We start from the raw sequence: 25,859 nt of genomic DNA, 5'->3' as shown, positions 1-25,859 counted from the left end.
ATTTTCCCTACACAAGTTAATATTAAGTGATAAACATCGCCGTTTCAATAAAGAAAACCTAGAAAACACGTAATAATATGTTTTAATCCTTCCAATATTTCACAGAAGCCTTGTCTCAACACTAAGGTTTAAAATGGTACATGAAAATTACTTCAAAATATATTACGTCTTTATTTGAATAAAACTATTAACTGAATTATGCATACCATAATATACATTAATTTTTATTTAAAATTGCTTTCATTTTCTTAAATAAAAAAATTATAGAATTAAGATGATTACAATGGACTTTCCAATTTGGGTTTCGTCAAAATACAGGGTGGTCCGAATTTTATGCAGGAAACTTCGAGGACAGATAGATCTCTTTAAAATAATAGGAGTTTGCCTTATAAACATAGGCCTGGAACGGCCTCGTTTTAGAGATACAAGGTGTTGAAGTGGTTAAAAAAATATATTTTTTGTTTAATTATATCTCAGGAATCTATTAACCGATCTCAATAAAATTTACCGACTTAGCCGAGGATCGTCGTCAAATTCTTTTAAAATTTCATTTCTGTGCCTTTCATTCCTTTGTCGTGATTTTCCAAATATTGTTTTAATCGAAAAAGATGAAAGCGATGAGTGTAAAGAATTTTGTTGATGTGCTTACAAATTGCACTTGCTTTTAAGCATAAACATAAATATATTCTTGTAATATTATGGTTAGAAGTGTCTGCCACAAGGGGATTGTATTGGTATGAATAACTTGAGAACGGTGAACTATAGGGAAAAAATTCAAGTTACCTTTTTTACGTATTTTGTGCATTAGAATACAAATTCGTTATAATAGCTTGTAAAAAATACAGTGGCCTAGGTTTTTTTATAAAAAAGAGGGTGACCCTGTCCAGTTGTACACCACTGGACAGGCCTCGAAGTTTCCTGCATAAAATTCGGACCACCCTGTCTGTATATTCTTAGTAGATAATTATACTGATTTGACTTTTAGTTTGTAAGTTGAACAGTGGCGTTCTTATTTTTTTTATAATTTTACTTTTTATAACAAAGGACTTATACAGAGTGATTCACAAACAGTGACGAAAAGTGACCTCGTATTCTTTGGTGAATTTTAAGGGGTCTTTCGTATAAAATTTGTATCTAGGACGCTTCGTTAAAAATATACAGGGTGTTAAACTTAAAAATTTTTATTTTCGTTTTTTAAGTGTTACTCAAAAATCAGGATTTTTTGTCTTGCATTTTTGAAAACACCCTGTACACAACAAATGATTATCTAACGCTGGTTAGAGGATTAAGTTTGTGTAAAATATGTGTACAAACAACATAAATATTCATCAAATTTTAGGATAGACCGGCCGCTATATTTTAAAGTTTGGAATATGAACCCCTGAATTAGTAATTTGTTACGTCCGTTAAATTAGGGTTCAGACCGACCGTCGGGGGTCGAGCCGAACATGTGGACTCGATTAATTCTGCAATGGCGCGATATTTATCCCTTTCCCTATGGCTGCGACATGGCGGCTGTCGTAAGCCGTTTAATTAACAACATCCAGACACAAATCGCGCCTGATATCGCGCCAAAACATTCCTTGTTCGAATTGATGAGGGCCCGCATATCTACAACCGACTACACTGACTACAACATATAGTGTTTAATGTACACTGCATTAGTTATTAGGCTAAATGGTTTACCCGTAATTTTCAGCTCGTGCCAGCGAGAGACAGATAATTGTACGGTGGTAGCAACGGACTATTATTATTTGAAGAAATCTAGGGGTTGTAGTTCAATTGAATTAGATATTTATGTGCCAAAATTTAGTTTAGTAAACAAAGACAGGTAAAAATTGTGACAAATTCCGTAGAATTGAGTGAACTGAATTTTTGGGTTTTAGAAAAAAATATTTTAGATACAAGTTGTAGAACTTTTTATAACAAAAATTTTGAGCCCAGCCCGATATCAATCGATAAACAAATGTATTAGTTATTGCAAAAAAGGGCTAAAAATCGCATTTTTTAAAAACTTCTATATCTTTAAAACGAAAAAGGATTTTTTTACGAAACTTTCAGAACATGTAGGCGAATAGAATAAGTGTAATTTCGTAAAATTATAAAATAGTTGGTAGTTTTTGCAAAAATTGAGTTTTTCAAGTTTTTTCAGTTTGTCTTATTGTTGAAATTTTATCGGAATGGCATTATTACCATTTAAAGCTGACATTTTTTCACGAATTTTAAAAAAATATGTTGTCCTGGACTCAACATTTTTGTTATAGAAAGTTCTACAACTTTTGTTTTTTAACATTGAAAATATTGGAGGAATTGGTAGTACATAATAAAACGCTAGATGTTGGGAAAATGTATGTGTATAAGGGGGTAGGGACTGCTGCGCGCAGGTGTGATCCGATCGGAAGATTTTGGTGTCATTGTGTAGGTTAGACAATGACACCAAAATAAATAATCGCCGAATAAAAGTGGTCCTCGATTACGGGGGGTGGCAATGTGGAGCAAAATGGTGAACATTTTAGCTATTTTTATAAGACTCCGTCGATGTTTAAATGCGCTAAAAATTTAAAATAAAGACATATACGCTAAATTTTTTATATTGTGTCCGAAAAAGATACTTTATTTACACAGAAAATAATTTTGTTTTTCTTGATCACTGTATATCTAATAATTTCTTAAAATGGGACGCAAATTCACAAATTATTTTCAAATTATTATTTCTCATAGAAATAGAAAAAATTTAAATTTTAAATTGTTGTGTTATATTGCATTATATCTATTATTGAAAATAGTTGTGATTAATATTTTTTGAATTAATTTTGATTGTGTTGCAAAAATTTTTTTGTATAAAATAAGTAATAAATATAATAAAAAAACTATATATTAAAACATAACTTACTCGTGTTACTTTGAAAGTTTGACTAACCAATTCTTTCAAAAACGCATGCTTAGAAATACACATAGACATTCCGAAATTGAAATTTTAATTAATATTTCGTTTAACAATAATTTTTGTGACATTTTTGTAAATTAAAAAAAAAAAATTATAAAAGATGCATTTTTTCTGGGGTTCAGGACTATTCTATGAATTCGTAAATATGCCCATTGTTATTTTTTCGTCGAGCTACCCCAGTTTAAAAGAAAGAATAAGTTTCTATGATGAATAGAAGCTGAGATATTGCAAAATTTACAGCGCGCATCAATTTGAACTTTTTTTGAGAACAATTTAAGAAAAAAATCTTATCTTGGCTCCTGTTGGTCGTAGAGGGTACTTTTTTATTTTAAAACTGTATTTTTTTGCCAGCTATCCATTGCATCTATTTTCCGTGATATAGCATAAATAGCAACAATGTTATTCCTATTATTTATAAGCGAAAAACGCATGGTTTTTTAATGAACAATTTGAGAATGTTAATGTCAAAAAAACGGTGATATTTTTTAATAGGTCGCTTAATTACGTCTTTAAGATTACAATGACGCTTTCAGAATCATGTTTGGTTGAAAATTAACGCCTGTACAGGCTTAAATTTCATAACTTTTGAAGCCTCCGTTAAACAAATAGAATTGTGCGAAAACTATTGCACCTACAGCGCCCACTTTTGGCACACTTTTAAAGTATGACAAAACCCTCAACTTGTCATAGGTTTTATAAAATTTTAACAATAAATGCGATAGTTATAAACAAATTAAAAAATGGGCACTTTTCTTGTTTTTTTGCAATAACTTTTTTGTTTATTAACCAATTTTAATTTAACAAGTCTCATTTTGTAGATAATTTTATTCCTTACAAGTTGTTTGAGAGTCACTTTTCGTTAAATTTGATGGTTTTCCCTACAAAGTGAAAGAACTGTTTTCCTCACTTATTTGTTTAAATAGAAAAGTTAGCTAATAAAAGTTTTATAAAAGTTTTTGACTCAGGAGATGAGAGATGTCTTGTATTTTGTTTCTTTAGACAATTTTACAATAATCTCGCGGATAGGAATTTTTTCGAGTTTCTCTTTTTTTTTCGCTAATTTTCCTGGTCTAACTGTATATTTTTATTTTCGAGTCTTGAAACCCGTATTAAATTTCATTTCTAGTATGATATATGATATTTACACAAACATTTTTTTTTTCAAGGTAATCAATTCATTGAGCTTTACTTTTTTTTCATTATATGTCTATTACATTCATTGCATTCTTAACTATATCAAGAAAAAATATAAAAAATATAAAAAGAAACTTGGATTATAATTGAAAAATGGGAAGTTATAGAAGATTATTGCTTACATAATCGGATTTTGCCCAAAAAAACTGAATTAAAAATCGCTTTATGAACAAAATAATTATTCCTCATCACAAAAAACTACATAAAAATAAAAAATGCTCTGTATTTGTTAAACGAATCGAAAGATCAACATGCGATTATCACGGTTCAATTTTTCTCGAAAATCGAACGTGACATTTTACTCTTTGTCGCCTCAGGAAATGCGAAAAACCTAACAAAATTATTTCCATAATTTTTGTACGATATTTTTCACTCGCTTCGAAAACAACAACAAAAAAGCTGCATAGTCCTACTCCCAAATGCACCCATTAATTTACCAAAACAAATACAAACCCTCTGGGGCAGACACATACATATCACCTCCTAAGCGAAACAGAGACGTATTTTTTTTCTCCACACGAGTCCGTCAACAAGGACTAACAAGCCCGCGTCGATCAAGTCTCGTATAAAGCCAATAATTCAAAGCGATGTTTCCAAACAGAGACTGAATGTTAACAATGTTGTCTATGCAGACGTGTGGTGTTCCGCAGCACTCTATTGATCAGCCGGTCTAGAGAGAGAGTCGGGATTCAGCGAACGCCGTCGCGACGCGTCGTCCCGATTTGTTGAATCCGAAACGGAATCTTCTTACAAAAAATAAAGTGCAGTATCTGTATGGAAGTTTCTGAAAAAACACGCCAACTATTCGGTGTGATTTAGGACGGTTACAGATTTAAATCTCTTAAAAAAGTAGTCAGATATTTGTAAATGCTCGTTTGTTTTATTTTTTAAACGTTTGTTTTCTTTTGTGGAGGTTTCTTAAACGTTTTTTTTTGTGTTATGGGATTATAAATTGTTTAATTTATTTTTTAATGTTTTAATTTTGAAACAAACAAAACATGTTTTAATTTTGAAACAAACACCTGGTGTACACTGAAGGCGAAAATAAAGTAAAAGTTCCCAATTTTTTCGGATAGCATGGATTTTCCTGAAAATTTGCATACAAGCTCATCTGACTCCCCACTTCAAAAGTTATATTGTCTAGATGTGTGCTTTTTTCTATTTGGGGATGAAAACTACCCTTGTACGAAAAAAATGCAAAAATCGCAGATTTACGTATTTTAAAGATTCAATAATTCTTGTTCAAATATGTTGAATAAAGTTCCTTTCATGTTTTTTAATATAATTTATCAAATTTAATTACTTTTCAACCCTTAAAAATCCTTAAAAACTACCCTTCCATGGCCAAAAAAATAGAAAAAGAAATGTTTTTAACAGTTTAAAATATTCTTTTGGTGCATTCACAATGTATTGCATTTCTTTTGTTATTCATTAGAAAGCTTACGACTCAATACAAAGTTGCAACTCTTAAAAACCATCCCTTATAATACAATAAAATATTATTGAAAGCTTGAGATGTTTTAATGGTGTGCATATGTTGAATTATAAACTTTTTATTGGTTTTCAAATGATCTATGATATATTGCAACTTTTCAGCCACCCAAACTCTACCCCTCATAAAAAACCCAACCCCTTATAGAAAAATTTCCTAAAAATTATATGTGAGTATGATGATATAATTAATGTTTTTAAATTTTATTGAATTTATTCTTAATATTATTTTATTAAATTTATATCAAATGAAAAAAATATATATACATTATAAATGGATACGTGTGTGTATGTATATTATTAAAATAGTTACTCAAATCAGTTCACAAGTGCTCCAAAATACACAAAGATGATGGTAATTTACCCGCACCGAAAATTTTACAGAAAAAATGGGATTATAACAGATGTTCAGATGACCCACGGCGCAGTCGTTAACGGCAACGCGATGCTTGAGGGAGAAGAGCCAATTGAATCAGTCAATAAAGAACCACCGGCGAGTCGCCACGTGTTTTCTGTGTAAAGATTATATTTTCGATAACTAGACTTGTAACTTTGTAACCCTAAATTAAATAAAGATCATGCAAATGGCATAGGATTAATTTTTTTACTATAACTTTTGTAATTTTAAAGTTATACATTTATTCAAAAAGCCTTTTGTAGGGAATTTAAAGCACTTTAAGTTCTGTGATTTGCAGATTTTTTGAGCCCTTCATTTTTTAGATTTGTAAGCTAAAAGGGCTCAGGAAAGGCAGTCTTGGAGTTTAGTTTTGAGCTTCTAACGGTTATAACTCAGTCAAATTTTGTCCTACAAAAATTAAAAAAAAGCAAATTGTTCAGTAAGAAAAAACCTACAATTTCTTATTGTATCATTTTTTTTATAACTTTGTTAGTTTTTGAAATATTTTGAAAAAAGGCGATTTTTTTAAAAAAAATTTATTCAAAAGTAAATGAATTTTTTTTTAATTTAGGCTTCTAAAATCGTTTAAATTCCCAGAATCTACTATTAATACATAAATAAAGTAAATTGCAGAAGGAATACGTTTAATTTTTTTTCCGTTAAGTCATTAATTTTAATACCGATTTTTTTTTCTCAAAAATCAAGACAATCAATTTATTTTGATTGTAACTTTATTAGTTTTCATGCTAATGACTTTTACCATCAGTCAATTTAAAGGTCTTTTCAAGCACTTTAATAGATGTTATATAAGTTTTCATCGAAAAACCTTTAATTTTTCCGCTACAAGACGTTGAACTTTTCGATTATAGCTATCTTCGAAATTGACCAACTTCTGGGAGTCATAACTCGGGTTCTATACCATCTACAAAAATAAAAGAGCAATCTCTTTGCTATTTAGGTAATTACCTTCATTTTTGCTTATGATCATTTTTTTGATAAAACTTGTAGTTTTTGCGATGTTCGCGAAAAATGGTTCAAAAACATGCATTTTTTGGGCTAAAAACGAACATGTTTAGGCGCAAATAACTCAAAAAGTATTGACTGTACAAAAAATTCTTATAGATCATTTTTTGCTTAGAATTAGTCCCTCTATCGAATCGTGAAGTTATTTTTACTAAAAAAAAATTCCCACCCTCCAGAAGGGGTGGCATCCACCCCTAGGGTAAAAGCACACATCGGCACTATACAACTTTTGTTTCTTGGGCTATTCCCTAGCTACAGTTCAAATTTCACGTCAATCCATTCCACCCGAAAAAATTGGTAGCCAAAATGTATCAGTGACTGGACTATTACAACTTTAATTACAATGATTTCGTCAAAATTTTAAATTTGATTTTTTATTCTACCTATTTTGATGTGAAATATTTACGTGTGTAACTTATTCGTCTTTGACTCGGAATACTTTTCAAAATATTTGTTACCTAGGAACAATTTAAGCGCTGGTGATGTAAGACGCAAAAAATAGAGAAAATAAGTTTAAGTACAGACCTTCGTCATTATATTCAAGACTTAAATATGACTTTTTAAAATGAAATTTTGGACATATCTTTTCCAAAAAAACCCAGTGTAACGCTTTGAAATTTCGTATAGATAAAATTTTGATGGAGTTAAACACTGGATGTTTCGCTTAAGAACCGACAGGCTTTGAATTATTTATTTCTGTTCTAAAAGTCGTTTGTGATAATTTATTGTTTATAAGATTCGCTTGAAGCAATAATACTAGATAAATTTCATATACAGGGTGATTCAGAACTTATCCAAAAAAAAATTGTGGATGCACAGGGGACCCTTACAAATATAATTTTGTAAAGAAAAAATCAAAAAGGTCAGTTCGAAATTGATTTAAAAATACACTTCTGCACGGCACTGGAAACTGGTCCAGTGTAAAACCTGACCTAGCACAATGCGACCATCATGGCGGTGTGATAAAAACGGAAAAAAACTTTCGCAAGGAAAGAAATATGTAAATAGAATTTTATCGCACCTATTTTATATCGGCAAATTCAACTGCTTTTGCCGTTATTAATTAATAAAATTTATTTGTGGTTATAAATAATAAAATCATTTGACATACCCGATGCTGCAACAGCAATTGTTGAAAATTTTATCCACTCACGTGTAAACACATTTGGGTCCGTCTTACTCACTTTCTACGAACTAACACAAATGATATCTTGCTTCACCATAACACAAATACTTCACCATAATACAAATGTTGTCTTGCTTCACCATAAATTAAAACAATATCCATCAACTCTGAGTTGCTATACACGCAAGCCATTTTTGACATTAACCACTAAAAAACTGATGTAAATAACACAGATAACAGGTAAAAACTACCGCAACGACGGATTTCAGTATTAGGAATCACATGGCTCTCCACGCGTAATGCGAATGACGCTAGAGACTACAGTTGTCCAGCAATGTAGTGGTTTAATGTGCTATAACTTCAATATTTTTTTTCTCAGAAACTATAAGGATTTTACAAAATTTTTTTTTACAATATTGACTCCATTTCTCATGCCGCATCTATTCCCAAATTTTTTTGGATAAGTTGTGAATCACCCTGTATATGTATATTGAATATAATCCTCGAAATCGACACCTATCCAAACTTTTAAGCTTTTGCCACATATAAAAAGTCAATAAACCTGTTTGACCTTTCCCGCAGAGTACCGAGCTTTGTCTAAACCACAGTTTTACGCCATAAAGTGCAATATATTTCATAATAAAACGAATCTACGTCGCATTTTCTATTCTAGTAAACGTCTGCTCAAGTTGGGACGGTCGATAGAATTGGGTGCTAAAGGTTCCTTCACCACCTGCGCTACTGTTAAAGTTATCTGTAAAGGCACCGACTTGCATACGAATTCCTCCTTTGGTGCGAATCTCATTTAAAATTGCCCACTAAGATCAGTTTTATGTGCCATAACGGTAATGGCCGATAGTCACATCTGATGGTCTGAACTTTGAAAGGAATAAGAGTTATTTGGAGTGCATTTCTGTGTTGTTGGTGGGTACGTTCCTTTGTACAAATTTTGTGTAGTTTGTTTTCAAAATGTACGCCTTTTCTATTGATGTCAAATCGAAATAGTGACAAATAAACCATTTCCAAGTAGATGTCAAATGTTTTAAAAGTCATGCTATTAAATTAAAATAATAAACTAAAATTATTAACAATTTATCGTTCTTAAAAATAATAAAAAAAATATATAAAAATACTTACTAATCTGATTGATATTTAATAGGTGTAGGTAAAAGTAAAATAAAATTATAAATAAAACATGATATGTTTCTACTGTTTATAATTATTCAGTTATTATATATTATTCATATATTAAATTATTCCAAAATAAATGCAACAACAAATTTAAACCGTGAAAAGTTTAATCAGAATGCAATCCTGTCTATGATGTTCAGTTAAAATGCCGCATTTCCGCCTTTGAAAAGCCGCTACTGCAGGTTATCTTCACACCTGGTATAATATGACGGGATGGTAAACGCGTAAAAAACAAACTGTACACGTTAATTTGGCTAAACGGGAATGACTGAATACATCATCACCACTTTGTTTTGTTACATTTTTACTTAGTTTTCAGATTGGTTTACCAGAAAGTGAAAAGTTATTTAACTCGTCCAAAAATTAGGTGAATTTGTTTAAAAAATAAAAAATCTTTATTCATGCCTCCAAATTAATTTTGCCGTTCGAGTCCAAATGGTGTCCACCTTATTTTTTGGACACAGTAGTATTTCGATGTGTTTAATAGCGTTGCAATGTACTATTTTCAAGTTTGTATTTCTTTTACGATGAAATTTGAGAAAACAAACTACGTATATCTCAACATATTAGTATCAACTCATCAAGGTTTTTTTAAACGAAGAACAAGAGCAAGAGTCTTAAATTGTTGAATCCGTAGCCAAAACATTCGTTGGAGTATTTTTTAGCGAAATCGTCAGACAACCTAAAAATATTGTTCCAATTACTCGCTTTTGAAATAAACTACTACTAGTACGAGATTATAGATCTTGGCCCCTTACCAGGAGTAATCCTTTTCTGTGTTTGTAAGGATTAAAGCAAAGTGTCATGAACCCGGCTAAAGGTTGCGTCTGTAAAATTTCTGCTTACGGAAACTGAAATAGAACGGGGTGGTGTTGCAGTCGAACGGGGGTGGTGTAATAGAATCGCAATGATTACGGTTCAGATTGGTAGCGGTTTCAGCCTCTCGGGACAAAAAAGAACGGTAATAAAATAACTGTAAACGTGGACTAAGAAAAAATATATTAAAGCGGACTGGGGGAAAGTGTTTTTCAAAGTATTCTTTTTATATCAGTTACAGCTCTAGTTTATGTTGCGTGAATGGTAATAATATAATAATAACACTATTTTTCATCGTGCGGGAAGTATATGGTATGGTCTTTTGATAACTTTAATTAAAAACTGTTTTTTCAAGTCGTTTTTTATATACCTTTTGTTTTTTTTATTCAGAGATAATTACACGGTTACTAAAATATATAGCGGCTATTTATCCTTGCCCTACTTGTCGTTGTGATCTATCGATTTTTCAGTAGTTACTCTACAGTTTTAACAGTAATATTATATTGTACACATGATAACAGAGTTAGCTGTGTGACGTGCCTTTTGATATATAAATAGAATTAAAATCAATGATATATTATTAATTTATTAACAAATGACAGCTAGCGACCATGATATAAATATCGCCACATTACACTCCATTACCCGTGTACCGTGTCCTAAAAATTCCCTGAAAAAGAGTAGACATTGGTACTGAAATAGTTATTTATGTATCAAGGGAGATACAGAGATGATAAGGGCATTATCATCCTTGTATCTCCCTTGGTGCATACAACGTTTTATTTTTTACTTAGACATCTGATTTTATATTTATTTTAATATAATAATTAAATGTAAATGAGAATGAAAACAGTTTTTCAATATACAGGGTGAACCAGTTTTTTGTAGACAAACTTTAACAGGAGATAGAACACAAGTTTTTAAAAAGAAAAATTCCTGTAAACATATGTCGTAGAAGGCTTCGTTTCCGAGATACAGGGTGTTGAATATAATTTTTTTTTCTCGAATTTTTGTTATAACTTATAAACGAATGCTTAGATTTTTTTCATGTTTTGTTTCATGTTAATGCCTATTAATTAAGGGGCATAAAACAAGCGATAAGAATGTTCAAAAACTTGCACACTGGCGGAGTGGAGGGGGTGCTCAACCCCTTTCTTAAACAGAACTTCTACGCCAATGACTATTTAAAGAAACTGTTATTTTCATTATCTACATATAGTTTAACAAAAATAATGTCCCTTCTTCTGTTTCGAAATTCATGTGCGTTTACGAGTTATTTTGATTTTTAGTGTTTGATGTAAAATGAACAACATTTAATCGATGGCAAAGAAAATTAAGGTAGTTTTTCTGGTGTTACTGTTCCTACTCAAATCGTGCTTTCGTTTCTAAAGACGCTTGTAAATGATTTTAGTTATTAATTTGAAGCAAATTATTGTTATATATATCAGATATTAATGTTATTAAACTTTGTACTTTCATTTGTCTGCTTCATTTATGCAAGGCACATTTACTATTCTACCCTTGCAAAAATGAAGGGTACAAAGTAGAGTCAAAATGCGGGCGATAATATTTAGGTCCGCTTGTTTTGTCCTAGAGTGATATGATGTTGTTTTCCGTTTCCTAGTAATAAACAAGCTATATCGCCTAAGTGAAAAATAAAATATATATATAGGTATTTTATATTATATTTGTACTCGGAAAAAGTCAGTAATGTCACATATTTTATTTGGGATGCAATGTAATTTTACTATGTGCCCTATTTTTGTATAATAACTTCCTCATCCGCTATCTAAGGGCATGAATTACCTTCGGATGATGGAAAGTAATAAAGAGAAGGGGAACTTTATGAATATTTTAGGGTTGCCATAGAATGCCTTGAAATATTTTAAATAATAAAAGTATAATAAAGTTGTGAACAGGGGCCTCTTTATGGGATAGTTTTTCATAACGCTTGAACGAGTCTTCAGACTGCTCACCCAACTGAATAATTCAGGTATAAATAAAGTCCCTTTCAGATAGACCTGTTTAGTTGAGGCCTTCGTTTTTCAGGGATGACATGTTATTTGGTGTATTTTACGGTTTAACACTTTCTTTTTATGTATTAGATCCCGAGAATTCTTAAAATTCAAGTGTCCATAATTAGATAAAGCAAATAGCAAAGTATAAAGTCAATTTGCGAAGCACAATTAAATTGTTTGACAGTTATTAGGGGTCGAAATATGCACCTAAGAATTTTACAGATTCTGGATTTATTATATTTAGCTCTATCTAAGATTAACTGATTCGAGAGAAACCAAACCCCTTGCTTGGTTCTATTAATTAACTCGATACAAATCTTTGCCCAGTAATATTTGTGTCGTTAGCAAACCAAACAGTTAATAAGGAACCATCTGTAGAGCTGGTTGAATCGTTAACATAAATTAAGAATAGTACAGGTCCAAGCTCAGATCCTTGTTGCAGTCCTACACTGAGTGAGTCAAGTTGATCTGGACTCAGCCTGTGTTATATACTGATGTAATCGAATCGAGCTTTGTGTCGTAAAATCATAGAAATGCAATTTATTTAGAAACATTTCATGAGACATAATCGAATGCTTTAGTAACGTCTAAAAATTGAGAAGATACAATTCGTGATTGCCCAAAACCGCCATAAATTGAACAATCGGCTTCTCTATGGCCAAAGTTGTACAAAGATTCTTCCTAAATCCAAATTGGTTCTAATTTAATATTTTCTGTCTCAAAATAAATAATTAATTGAGTTTTTAACATGTTTTCAAATATTCGAGCAAAGTTGTACGCTTTATTGGGGCTTCGAATGCTGATTTCTTTATTTCAAGTGTAGTTTTTGGGCTTTTTGAAAAACTAAAGGATAATGGAACATTTCCTCTGGCAGATTCGGTTTTTGGGAGTCCAAATACTAGAGTGGCACAACTTCATCTAAGAAACAAATAACTTTTTTGTGTGCTTGTGCTTTATGACTCGATCAGACGCAATAAACCGTTTTGAATATCGATTATATCGAAATAAAAACTTTTCGGCAATTTCTCAAGTTTAAAAAAATGTATTGTATTTATTAAATTATTATTATTATTATTTATTAAATTATTTACTTACATTAAAAATAAACCATTTAGGAACGCTCTACTTTCCAGACATATCAATTTTCGTCTCTGTCCCGGGGAATATACGATATTTTCTGCTGATATAAAAACCGTGCTTCCATAAAAGCAAATATATGCAGGATGGCATTAAGTTTTCGCATCTGGCTGGGAAACGGGAAGGAAATACGTATATATTTGGGAAGAACCCAGCTAGAAACGGACCATCTAAATGGAAGCGAAGTAACTTAATAAAGTTCGTTAGAATGTTGCCAGTGGTGGTCCGAAAGACGTTTAAAAATGTGAGACAGAAACGTTTGTGAAATTGATGACTAATTTGCGAAAAAAAAGGTTTAACTAACCATTGTTTAATATCTCTGGGCCAAGAGGAAAGAAAATAGGTCGTCTAGATAAAGGCTTCTTTAAAAATAGTAACTGTACAGGGTGTCCCAGAAATAAGTGCCAATATTTTAAAATAGATATGGAAGAAATAAGAAAAGAAAAGTTTTTTCAGGATATTTCAGAAACCGTGCAACTTCTTGTCATAAATGGCATGAAAATATGCAGGTTTCTAACCAACCTTGTATATTTTCGGGTATAGGTGATACTAATACCAATAACATATGTATTTGTGTGTTTTCTTTTTATCTGACAATTAAAATCAAGACTACTAATAATATAAAGTAATATTTCTTAAATAATTTTGTGAAACACCCTGCTCCAGTTTGTATAATACATAAAAGTATGTACTGATTAGCAAGGGGTGTCACAAGTATTTAAACAAAATGTTTTATAACTTCCCCTCTATCAATGCAGCACAAGATCGCCGCTTCTACATTTACACGCGATAAATTGCTCCGTGTGAGCAGAGCTTTAGTTTAGCTTGAGTTGAAATTTTAATCTTACGTTATCACCGGTAAACAACCTAAAAGCTGTTGGGGACTCACCTTTTCAGAGAGGCAGTGCCGCCGATGTGGGTAGGCTCAGCCCACGTGGCTTTCTTCCTTCAGCATGTCAACGTCTCGATCGCCCGCTGCTGCACCGCTCCGGATCCCCTCAGCGCCATAAACCCTGGAACACGGTTATGGTTACTTGATGGGCCGCTCGTTGGAAGCTATAAATATCGGCCCTATTGCGGTATAATGGGCCGTTGTTGCTGCTAGGGATGTCAGCCGAGTATTTATCGCGCGACACTTAATTTGATAAGTTTTATGAGTTCGTGGAGGACTTTAATTGGCTTTTGATGCTTGTCGACATGAAGGATAAAAGTGATTTTGACCAATAACCAAGTTTGAGTGCTGATAATTGGTAAATGTTGATGACATCGGGAAACGTCGATCTCTGATCGCATTTATTGTGTCTGTTGATGCTGTGCCGTATCAATCAACCTTTTAGTTGGGGAATATTTTCCTATACAAGGAAATTCAGAGAACTTGTGTACAAAGAGTTCAAAAGTCTTTTTATTTTAGAGAAAAAAAATCTAGAAAAATAATGATGCTTTTGGGGTGTCTTTGGAATAATACATATCTCTTTTCTCAAAACATTTAACGTTTTTGAGCAACTGTATACGCTTATTAACGTTAAATTTCAAGGAAAATATCTGAAACCCCTATAGAGCAGAGCAATAAATTCCAGCAGCACCAACGCGAGGCTGCTTCGCTGCAAATTTATATTCTTTTCTGGTTCGATAACTTAACCTGAACCCCATTAGCCCTTGTTCTGGATTTTGGGGATTAAATCATAGGAATTATTCATCAAGTCGCTTTCTATAATGAGGTAACCATTATTCGATCGTGGTTGTAAAAGCTTCAATACAGCTCTTTAAAGGACTTACATTAGTTGTCCATTAATTCTATTTCATCAATTTTAAACACATCGTAAAAAATTATCCGCACTTTAAAAAACATCTTGCTTAAAAGCAGCAAAAACAACTTTAACCTTTATGGAAATCAAAATTACCAATTAATAGTATAAGTAACGTTTGTATTGCGAGACCAGTCCTTTTTATCACACATGCCAGAGAAGTCAAGAGAGAAGTATTAACAAGATTTTAATCGCTATGAAAAATGGCGTAGAGAAGAAAAAATATACAACATAACTAACGAGAAAGGATTATTAGAATGTTATTTCAATGAACTAAGCAAAACAGGCCTTCTTCTCTTTACTGTTATATATTTATTATGTATATTCGTTTTTCCTTCCCTGTACATTTCCTAATTTATTTAATTTATTTTTATGAACGAAAGGGGGTTCAGGGAAGTATATTAATTAAAATATCGCAAAACCAAATCAACCTGCTGCCGAACGGTAATTGAACTGCCTCATTTTATATTTATGTTCAGGTTTTCAATTAGTATATAGGGAAATCGAAACCAAAAATCGTTCTGACGTTTCCGAATCTCTAAATAGTTTATCGATATCGGGAATAACACCTGCGGCAAAAATAGACCCGGCTCTGTATTTATGGTATGATGGATATATCGATCTGTTGTTCGTTGTAAGCTTTTTTCAGTAATCACTAGTAATTAGATTAAATTACGCAACAACATTATGAGTATAGTTATAGGCAGAAATACCTATATACAGTAATATGAATTGTATTTTAATATTATTTAAATATTTCTAGTTCTAGAATTGACTGAAATAAATAATTACAATATATAAAAAAAAACAGGTATAGAAAATGATAAAAAAGTAAGTATAGGTGTCACAGAGTATAGGTGTACGACATTGATGCAACTTATTAAGTGCCCCTTTGTACTTCAATATTGGATACATCCTCATTTTTTTGTGTACTGTTACATTTAGCACCTATCGCCGTTAATAATGCCCCCTGATTAAATTTAAGTTGTCTGTTGGGTAACCCATAGTTAATGATCTATTAATTTAACAATGGAATCCTGGCAAAGGGTTGTACCAAGCTGTTATTAAACCGACCGACATTTTTTACCACAATGTTTGTAAAGTCGGTAAATTAATTCGGTGAGTAATGATCCTACATACTTTTTTTTAGTATGTGATAAACTTTAATTAATTCCCGGTAAATTGCGGAGCGCTTTTTAAAACATAAATCTTTGAAAGTGTCTTGTGTGGAAAGTTTTGAGGTTAAGGGTATAGCGAATTTTTAATTTAGTTAATTTGACGTTTTAGCGCGTATGTAAAAAATTGGGTTAGGGATCGGGGAGTATAACAAATTGGAGTTCTTCTGACAGGACAGTCCCGTGGAAAGTTATTATTTACTCGGATTTATTGTCAAACTACATTTTTCTGTAAAATGTAATAGATTTTGGCGAAGGCGACAGGAATAATTTAGAGATGATTGAACAGCGGATGATTTTGTGTAAAAATAGTATGTTTCGGATTTGGAGAAATAATTTCTCTGAAACATAATTTCATATTAACGAAAAAAAGTTTCTTGTTGAGAAAATTACTTGTAACAAAAGTTTCGAATCATTTTAAAGACATGCTCTGAAAATAAAAAATTACATTAATTTAACTGATTATATTATGTTAAATAGAATAAGGAAAAGTTAGTAAGAAAAGTGCAGCTCAAACTTTTTGTTGGTGTTAATGCCATTGGAATCTGAAAGTCAATAAAAAAAATGGAAATCTCATTCTAGGATTGGAGGAAACTGGATTTTAGAAGCAATATTTTTACTAATTTTTTTTTCTTAATAGCAGTTTTAAGGTTTTTATGGACCATATCGATATTTCTGTGGCGACAATGTTTTTTTTTTAAGTTTTCTGTTAAAAAATCATGCACGTCTACTTTAAATTTAACTTTATTCCTAACTTTTCTTAATAAAAAAACTATTAACTACATGTTCTACACAGTAAACTGTATCGTTGTGCAAAATACAGGGTGTCCGAAAAGATCATGTCAAAAATAAAGGGGTGTACAGGGGAGCTAAAAATAGTTGTAGTAATTCATAAAAAAAATTTCCTATCGGGCTTCGTTGTGGAGTTATTCGCCTCCAAAAAAAGAGGTTTGAAAAACGCATTCCAATTAAGTATAACTTATAAGTCGTTACCATGACAACAATGAAATTTGGGCAATTAAAAATGTGATACTAACATTTTTGTAAAAATCTTGGTTTCTATAGAACTGAAAATAAGATGTTCAATATGTGCACTTTGAACTTCAATGCGTTTTCTGAAATTGCTCCTCTGCTGTACCCAAAATAACGTGGTGATCATCTAATAATGATGTTGGCGTATGTAATTATGCGATTTAATAATTCATCCCTACTATTTATAGGAGTTTGATAAGCAAGACTTTTAAGATGGTCCCAAAGAAAAAATCGAGAGGATTAAGATCGGGAGACCGAGGCAGCAACAGAAAAGGATTACCATCTATCGGGAAATGTGGCATTTCAATAAGCCCTTACTGCCCTGTTAAATGGGGTGGTGCTCCATCGGGCATGAGCTACATGTTATTTCAAATATTTAAAGGGACGTCTTCCAATAATCGGTTAAGGTGTTTGTAGGTATTTATCCCCATTTAAAGTATCATCAATGATATGTGGCCCCACTTAGTAGTTTCCAATTATTCTCATCCGTACATTAACGATAAATTTGTTTGAGTTTTGTCTGAATAATAGCATGGGGGTTTTCGTCACTTCAAATATGTAAATTCTATTTGGAAAGCGGTTGGCGTACATCCGAACAGCTTCAATATCTGCAAATTGCAACAAATGGTGTCAAAATGATTTAAGACAAAAATCTTATTGCTAATTATACATACTTGTTGACAGTCTTGTCAATTTCCAAAATTGTATGTTAAATCGTTAAATCGTTAAATGTTAATATCGCATTTTTGATACAATACATGTATGTTGTTAATTTTCTCAAAAACAGTATAAGATATCGCTGATATATGGTATAACTTTGTTTAGCAAAGTGAGAGATAAATCGAACTGTGAAAGAAAAATTAACTCCACAACGAAGCCCGATAGGAAAAAATTTTTTATAAAGTACTGCAACTATTTTCAGCTCTCCTGTACACAGCTTCATTTTTGACACGACCTTTCCGGACACCCTGTATATTTATGAAAGAATTTTCACCGTTTATTGTGAAAAAATACCTTGTACAGATATTTAACACCTAAAATATCAGTGTAAATGTTTTGTGTATATTTTGTTTAACATACGATAAAATAAAGTTTGTTCGGCTTCAATTATTTTCGACATAACTGGGCAGTTTTCCCAGTGTAGCAAACGCCACACTGCGCCATCCAAAATGCGTATCGATCCTGCGTTTTCGGGCGCTCTTCCACGGAAACCGAAATATTTTCATACCCCATTGTGGCCACCGCGTATGTTAATTCTGACGACAATTGATAACCACCCACTCGCACAATACGTTCTATTTGGCATGCCGCGTGCATGGAACCCCCCCAGTCAATCCTGCGACCTTCCCCACAATGCAGAAGGTTAGACGGGGTGATGATTAATGGACGGAACAGGGGCCAACCATTAATTATGACACATCGTACAGGTGTTTCTGGATGAAGCTTAGGCTAGGTTATTGGGTATATTTTGACATTGTGTTGTGTGTTTGAAAAAATTTTGTCCGTTATACCGGGTGTTCTGGAGGAAAGGCGCCTATTTTAAGAACGTGTTCGGAACGTCTACATAGGCAAATAAAGTTCAGACAACCATGGGCCGTTAAATGCTTCGTTTTTTGAAATTCATAGAAAACTACTTTTATACGAAATTTACAACTATTTCTTCTTTTTAATAAAAAATTAAGTTTCTGTAAGTAATATTAAATATTTGTTTTTCATTAATAATTATTTAGATTACCTTCAGAATACAGTGAAATCTTTACTGAAATTGTGAACTAATGAGCCAATTTACTATTTTTAATATAAAAATTGTGATTAATAGTCCAGTCATTGAGGGTAAAATCCGGCGTTACTGTATAATTTTCCCAAACAGCACCGATTTGCACCAAAATTTGGATTTAGGTACTACTTACCCTCTACTTCAAAGTTGACCCTGTGCCGGGGGTTGCTTTGTATTTTTTAGGGGTGAAAACTACCCCTATTCGAAAATAATTATAGAATTGTAGATTCGAGCGTATAATAAGTTGAAATTATCTTTAAATAAGTAATTATGTTGAATTGAAAATTGTCAATCCCTAAAAACCACCCTGTATGACAGTAATCTTTAAAAAATAACGTTGAAAAATATTATTCAGCAACTTGGAATTATTTAATCATATAGTGACATTAAATTAAGATTTCTGTACTGTTTTAATTTTTTATTATTCATTTGTAAGTTTCAACCCTTATAAAAACCACCCCTTGCAAAAAACCATAATTATCTTAGTTTTTATACTATCAAGCCCTTCAAAAACCATTTTGTAGGTTTTTTCAAGGGCTATTAGATTAAATAAGGTAAATTTTCTTTCAGCCCATATTTTTGTAAGGGTTTGAGCTGAAAGGGCTTGAACAAGTTACTATTTACGAACAATATGCAAACTTTAAACGGCCATATCTTATTTAATTTGTATCCTACAGAAAAAAAATATAACCGAAATTTTCAAAAAAGCAAAACCTACAATGTTGTCTTCTACAAAATTTTCCGTATCATTAATAGTTTTTGAGTTATTTTGAAGAAAATACAATTTTTTCCAAAAATACGAAAATTCTCTTTTCACTTCAAGCTCAACTTTTTTCAAAACTAAGCACTTTAAACCGGTCAAATTTCAATTTCAATTACAAGTACACAAATAAAGTAAATTGTAAAGTGCTAACCATTATTTTCAATTGGGGTGGTAATTAGGGGGTAATTTTCACGTTTCTTGTCGCTGAAAAAAATAGGGACCAAACTTATTTTCATTATAACTCGCTTAGGTTTGATGCTAGGGATTTTCATAAAAAATAAAAATAAAGGTTTTTTCAAGCACTTTAAATAAGCTTCTATGAGTATTCCCTGACAAATGCATTGGTTTTTGGTTAATTCACTTTCAAACTTTCAATTTTGGCGTTCGATGAATAAGAACCAACTTTCTACAAGCTATTACTCCGATTATATTGTGTCTAAAGACACCATAAATACACCATTCGTTTTGTTTTTTAAAAGCTACATTTTTTATAAGAATAATTATTTTGATAAAATATAAAATATACATTCTTTTTGAGTTATTCGCGAAAAACCGTCCGAAAAAGTGTTTTTTTTTAGTTAAAAAATGTACACTTTCACTCGCGAATAAGTCGAAAAGATTGACTTTCAGAAAAAACTTTATGGAACAAAAGTTGCTTAGAATTAGTCAATATATCCATTCCCGGAGTTATTTTCAATGAAACATTTTTCACCCTCGAGAAGGGGTGGCATCCACCCCCAGGGTAAAAGCAACCCCCGGGACAAGGTCAACTTTTAAGTAGAGGGTAAGTAGAACCTAAATCCAAATTTTTATGAAAATCGGTACAGTTTGGCAAAATTATACGGGGAAAATGGTTATTGACTGGACTATATATTCTGTGATAGAGTGTCCAGTAATATGATTTATGCTCAAAATTCTTATTAAAATCCAATTCACCCTTATGCTGTGATATTTACACTGAGATACATTCCTCAAAAGCTATTGTGTGTCAATACTTGTATGATCATTGTTTATTTTGACGTTTTTAAATTATTTCCCTTGGCTACTTTAATTTTTTTGGCTCGAGGTCTGTATACGACCAAGTTGAAGCAGCCTGTGTATAACAACGCCACCATAAGTCTCCAGCAGGCTTCTTAGTGAAGAGGCAGGGGCCAATTTTTCATGTAAAATTCAAAATCTCGGTGATTCGTCGTGTTTAAGAAGAACCCGTGACGAGGTATTGTTTCATTTCTTAATTTCACAACTTCTTCGTTTTAATGTATGACGTAAGTACACTGGATCTTGTTAAGGACCGTACAAATCCTAGCCCCTCCAGAGACTTGACAAAATGTAAATCTGACAAGGTATAACGTAATGAGGAAGTCGAGTTCCAGGAGGACTTAGCGCTGCCTAGTTAGTTAGCTTCAGTTTTAGTTCCCGATTTTGTTCAAACAATGTGGCTGAAAAATTAATGAAATCGCTGCGTTTATTTCAATATTTGTCTAGGATATTTAAAAAATAGTAAACCAAACTAAAACTCTGTGTATATTAATTTACGATCAAACGTAAATGAAACAAGGTTGTGGATTATGTAGACGAAACTTCAAATTTACAAACACTGCCAGTACTTCTGAATCGTGTCACCAAGCGTCGAACATGCCGAGCAAAAATGTTGTAATCTGCGGTTTCATGATTTGGAAACCTTTCCTGGAATTGCAAAAACAAACATGAACGGGTTGAATAATTCCATCCATTTTCTGACCACTCCGAAAGTAGGACCCTACAATCATCTTCTAACGAAAAGACCATTTTCTAACCTAAAACTGTTCGAGTACTTTATATCGAAGAAACCTTACCACAAAACTAAAAGTTAACAGATGATTAGCGTTGAAAAACACTGATTATTTAGAAGATTAACGATAAATTCAAATAAAAACACAATCGTCGAACACAAATAAATACAACAGCAAGCACACTCGGGAAGCATGGTTGACTCTGAATTGACAGATCGTGTCGGTTGAAAATCTAAGAAAACGGAAAGTAATTTTGATCAAGTGGAAGTAAATTTTAATATCTTTGGTAACATTTACCTGTGACATCAGCTTCAATCATTCTGGATTGTTCGGTATAATAATAGTTAGTTTTTACACGCCTGAGCGGATAATTAGTCTAAATCTACTACATAATCCATTAATTACCGGAGAGATAGAACCTGAATTTCATACATCCTGCAAACGCAGTGTTGAATATTTATGAAGCAAATTTATTTGGGGAACCCCCGGTGTGAATTTATTTTTCGTCGCAATAAAATTGGAAACGGATTTGCATACCTGTGCGGATGGTATTTTAAATTTATATATCAATTTCCTGTATAAATTCGTTTTGCTCGGAGCGCCCTCTTTCTGAAAATTCATGCGAGCGTGTCGAGCTGCCCTCATTAAGAGGAGGTTAAGCAGCGGCTCGTAATTTGGCTTGTAAAATATACAGAGATTTAAAATAATGGAATAATGAAATTAATTTCAAAGTTTGGTATTGTGCTTTAAACCTTGTACGACTTGAATTTTTTTCTGGAATACCTGGAATGCGACTATTTTCACCAGCTGTTGCTGAGAGTATCTTGAAGATACTAAAAATGCTTCAATAACTCGTAAAAGCAGTTTCTGAATAAAACAAAGTTTCTCAAAATAACCTTTAAACAAAAATAATTTCAGGATGCATTAAAAGAAGCTTCACAGTGGTTCAGTTTTAATACTTTGAAATATTTGAAATACTTTCAAGTCTGGAAAACTTCCGAGTCCAACTTTTATATAATAAAACAATTTTTGCAAAACCTTTAAAAATCATATTCAATTCTATAATTACATATAAAGAATATCCACAAGTATGGAAAGAGTCGCGAATATGCCCCGTTTATAAAAAAGATACTAAGAACGACATAAGTAACTACCGACCCATAGCTATTATAAATAACTTCTCAAAAATCCTAGAAAGAATTATTTTACACAATCGACTTGAACGGAAAATTGAAAAATCAATACCTCCGTACCAACATGAATTTATGAGTGGTCGTTCAACTACATCAAATCTAGTTGGGAAAACCCAATTTATTGCTGAAACTTTGGATGCAGGAAGTCAGGTTGATGTTGTGTATACCGATTTATCCAAAGCTTTCGATTGGCTTGATCATAATTTATTAACATTGAAATTGGAGTCATATGGTATATCCCTTGCTCATGAATATATATATGGTATCATATGGTATATCCCCTGCTCTATTATCTCTGTTTAAATCCTATTTTAGTAATAGGTGCAATTTGTGCAGTACCAAGGCTTTCAATAATGTAAATTCCATCAATCTTCAGGAGTTCCGCAAGGGTCAATCCTGGGGGTTATTTATTATTTTTGTTATTGACTTAACTAAATGCCTCGATGTCAACTATTTACTAAGTTAAATCCTCTACTGATTGTACTACATTACAAGATAATCTTGACAGATTACGCAATTGGTGTTCATGTAACAATCTACCTCTNCCTAATTTATGCATATCATATTCATCTATGGATATTTGTCTTTCTTTTGATATATGTCACACTGGGTTTAAATTCTGTTTTCTTACTATACTGGGTATTAACAATTATCAATGTCATGTTTTTTTTTTAAAATTATTTTTGCACTTATGAGTTAAATTTAAAATTATCTCCTTCATACTATATGATATTCTTATTTGATACTTATTTTATATTCAGAGTCTTTGTATTAACAATTTTATGCTATTTCATTGTCTACTATATTTTAATGAATTTTATTTTTGATCTAAAGTTCGGTCAGGTAATATTTCCATTGTGATAATTTTTTTGTGTATTTCCAATTTGTTACAATATATGGTATCATATGGTATATCCCCTGCTCTATTATCTCTGTTTAAATCCTATTTTAGTAATAGGTATCAATTTGTGCAGTACCAAGGCTTTCAATAATGTAAATTCCATCAATATTCAGGAGTTCCGCAAGGGTCAACCCTGGGGGTTATTTATTATTTTTGTTATTGGCTTAACTAAATGCCTCGATGTCAACTATTTACTAAGTTAAATCCTCTACTGATTGTACTACATTACAAGATAATCTTGACAGATTACGCAATTGGTGTTCATGTAATAATCTACCTCTGAATGTAAGTAAATGTAAAATTATGTCTTACAGTCGACGCAAAATTAGTCTAGATTTTGATTATAAAATTGTTGAATCTTTTTTAAATAGAGTTACGCAATTTACTGACCTTGGTGTTACATTCGATACTAGATTATCGTTTGACGAGCATAGTAGTTTAGTAACGAAATCTGCTTATAAGAACTTAGGGTTTATTTTGTGTAATTCTAAGGACTTTCAGAACGTAAAGGTTCGAAATATATTGTATGTAGTTTTTGTGCGTTGCAAATTTGAATATGCATCGGTTGTTTGGAGTCCCATTTATAATATTTATAATATTCAATTAGAGAAAGTACAGCGAAGATTCTTAAAGACTATTCATTTTATTAGTTATAGATTTTATCCTCCTCGTGGTATACCTCAAGATTTATTGCTTTCTTGTTTTAATTTTAATAGTCTCTGTCGTAGGCGAATTATGTTTTCAATATATTCCTTTTTAAAATAATAAATAACACTTTAAATGCAGACTCGTTAGTCTCAAGGATTTTATATCATGTTCCTAGACTTAATTCTATATTTCAATCTGTTTTACAATTACCCACACCTCGTACCAATTTACAAATAGCTTCTCCTCTATATCAAATAATTTCCAGTTACCAGAAGTATGAAGATCGACTTGATATATTTTTTCATTCTATGAATGACGTAAAAAAATTGTTTGTCTAGCAAATGTAATCCTTATCTTGTATATGTTAGTTAGCTTATTTGTTTTATTTGTCTGTTATTGTTTATACTTAAGTTCTTTGTCTGGATTTTATATTTTATATTGTGATTGCTCTATTTTATGTAGTGTTTATATTTTTATATTTAGTTAGGGTTTAGTTAGTTTGTCTTTTTTTTAATTTAGGTGTTTTACCATATTCTGTAATTGGAACTTTGTCCCATTGGATATTGTAACTTATAAATAAATAAATAATATTTAAATATTTTAAAAGGCTTTATTGATTAATTACTTAATCCAATTAGTGAAACTTTAAATAGACCTACATTTGGTTAACAACCACATCCTTTCCGTATCCTGAAGAAGGTGTAATAGTTTCTCCATCTCTTCCAATTCAACAGAAACGAAACAAGCGCTTCTGTTGCAATAGCATCGGGATTATTTTGGTTAGACAATTGGAAGTTATGTGTTTAATTAGAAAGAAGTGAATCGAGCATTTAATCCGGTTTATTTCATTTTACGCAGTTTGAGAGACCGGGATTGCCTTTTACGTTAATGAAAAAAACTTATCGCCCCACCAATCGGCCAGGTGCGAATTTTGTTATTTGGTTTCCTGTTTTGGACTTTCCCGTGCCACAAACACAGCTTCAGGGGTTGCTTGGTGTTTCTTCGTACGTGTTCTTTTTATGGGATAAAAAATATATAAACTTTGGGAAGGTAGAGGTAATCTCAAAAATCCGAAAAAAATACTATTTTGAACTCTACATTCAATGCCAAAGTAGTAAATTGGCATAAAATCCAAAATAAGTATACTAACAAACCTAAAGTAGAAATTAATGATTTATTGTAATTACTCTGGACAAATTTAATTCTTTAAATACTGCTGTAATTTTTTTATTCCATTTTTGTAGCGTAGATATAAATTAATATCCTAATAGTGGAGTCAAAATAGATTTTGACTTCGCGAAAACTACGGGAAGAGAGAACTTTTTATTTTTCGCTTTGTAAAGTTCTCAGAAACAACATATAAAAAATTACCAACTGTACAGTGTACGCTAAATTATTTATTTAACAAATTAGTTGCAAAATTACAGTTTTTGCAAAATATATAAAAAATATA

The 25,859-nt window shown here is 31.8% G+C and overlaps 1 protein-coding gene across 1 annotated transcript in view; it reads right to left on the bottom strand.

Annotated features, from left to right (window-relative positions):
• The window catches only part of LOC108909940 (glutamate-gated chloride channel), a 135,633-nt gene that overhangs the window by 59,520 nt on the left and 50,254 nt on the right, over nt 1–25,859 (bottom strand). The window contains exon 2 of the mRNA XM_023457473.1: nt 14,230–14,353. The gene's annotated coding sequence lies outside the window, so the exon portion shown is untranslated. The remainder of the gene's footprint in view (nt 1–14,229; nt 14,354–25,859) is intronic.

Source organism: Anoplophora glabripennis, unplaced genomic scaffold (genome assembly GCF_000390285.2).
Source record: "Anoplophora glabripennis isolate ALB-LARVAE unplaced genomic scaffold, Agla_2.0 scaffold27, whole genome shotgun sequence".
NCBI classification, from domain to species: domain Eukaryota; kingdom Metazoa; phylum Arthropoda; class Insecta; order Coleoptera; family Cerambycidae; genus Anoplophora; species Anoplophora glabripennis.
This window is presented reverse-complemented; position numbering and strand designations above follow the sequence as displayed.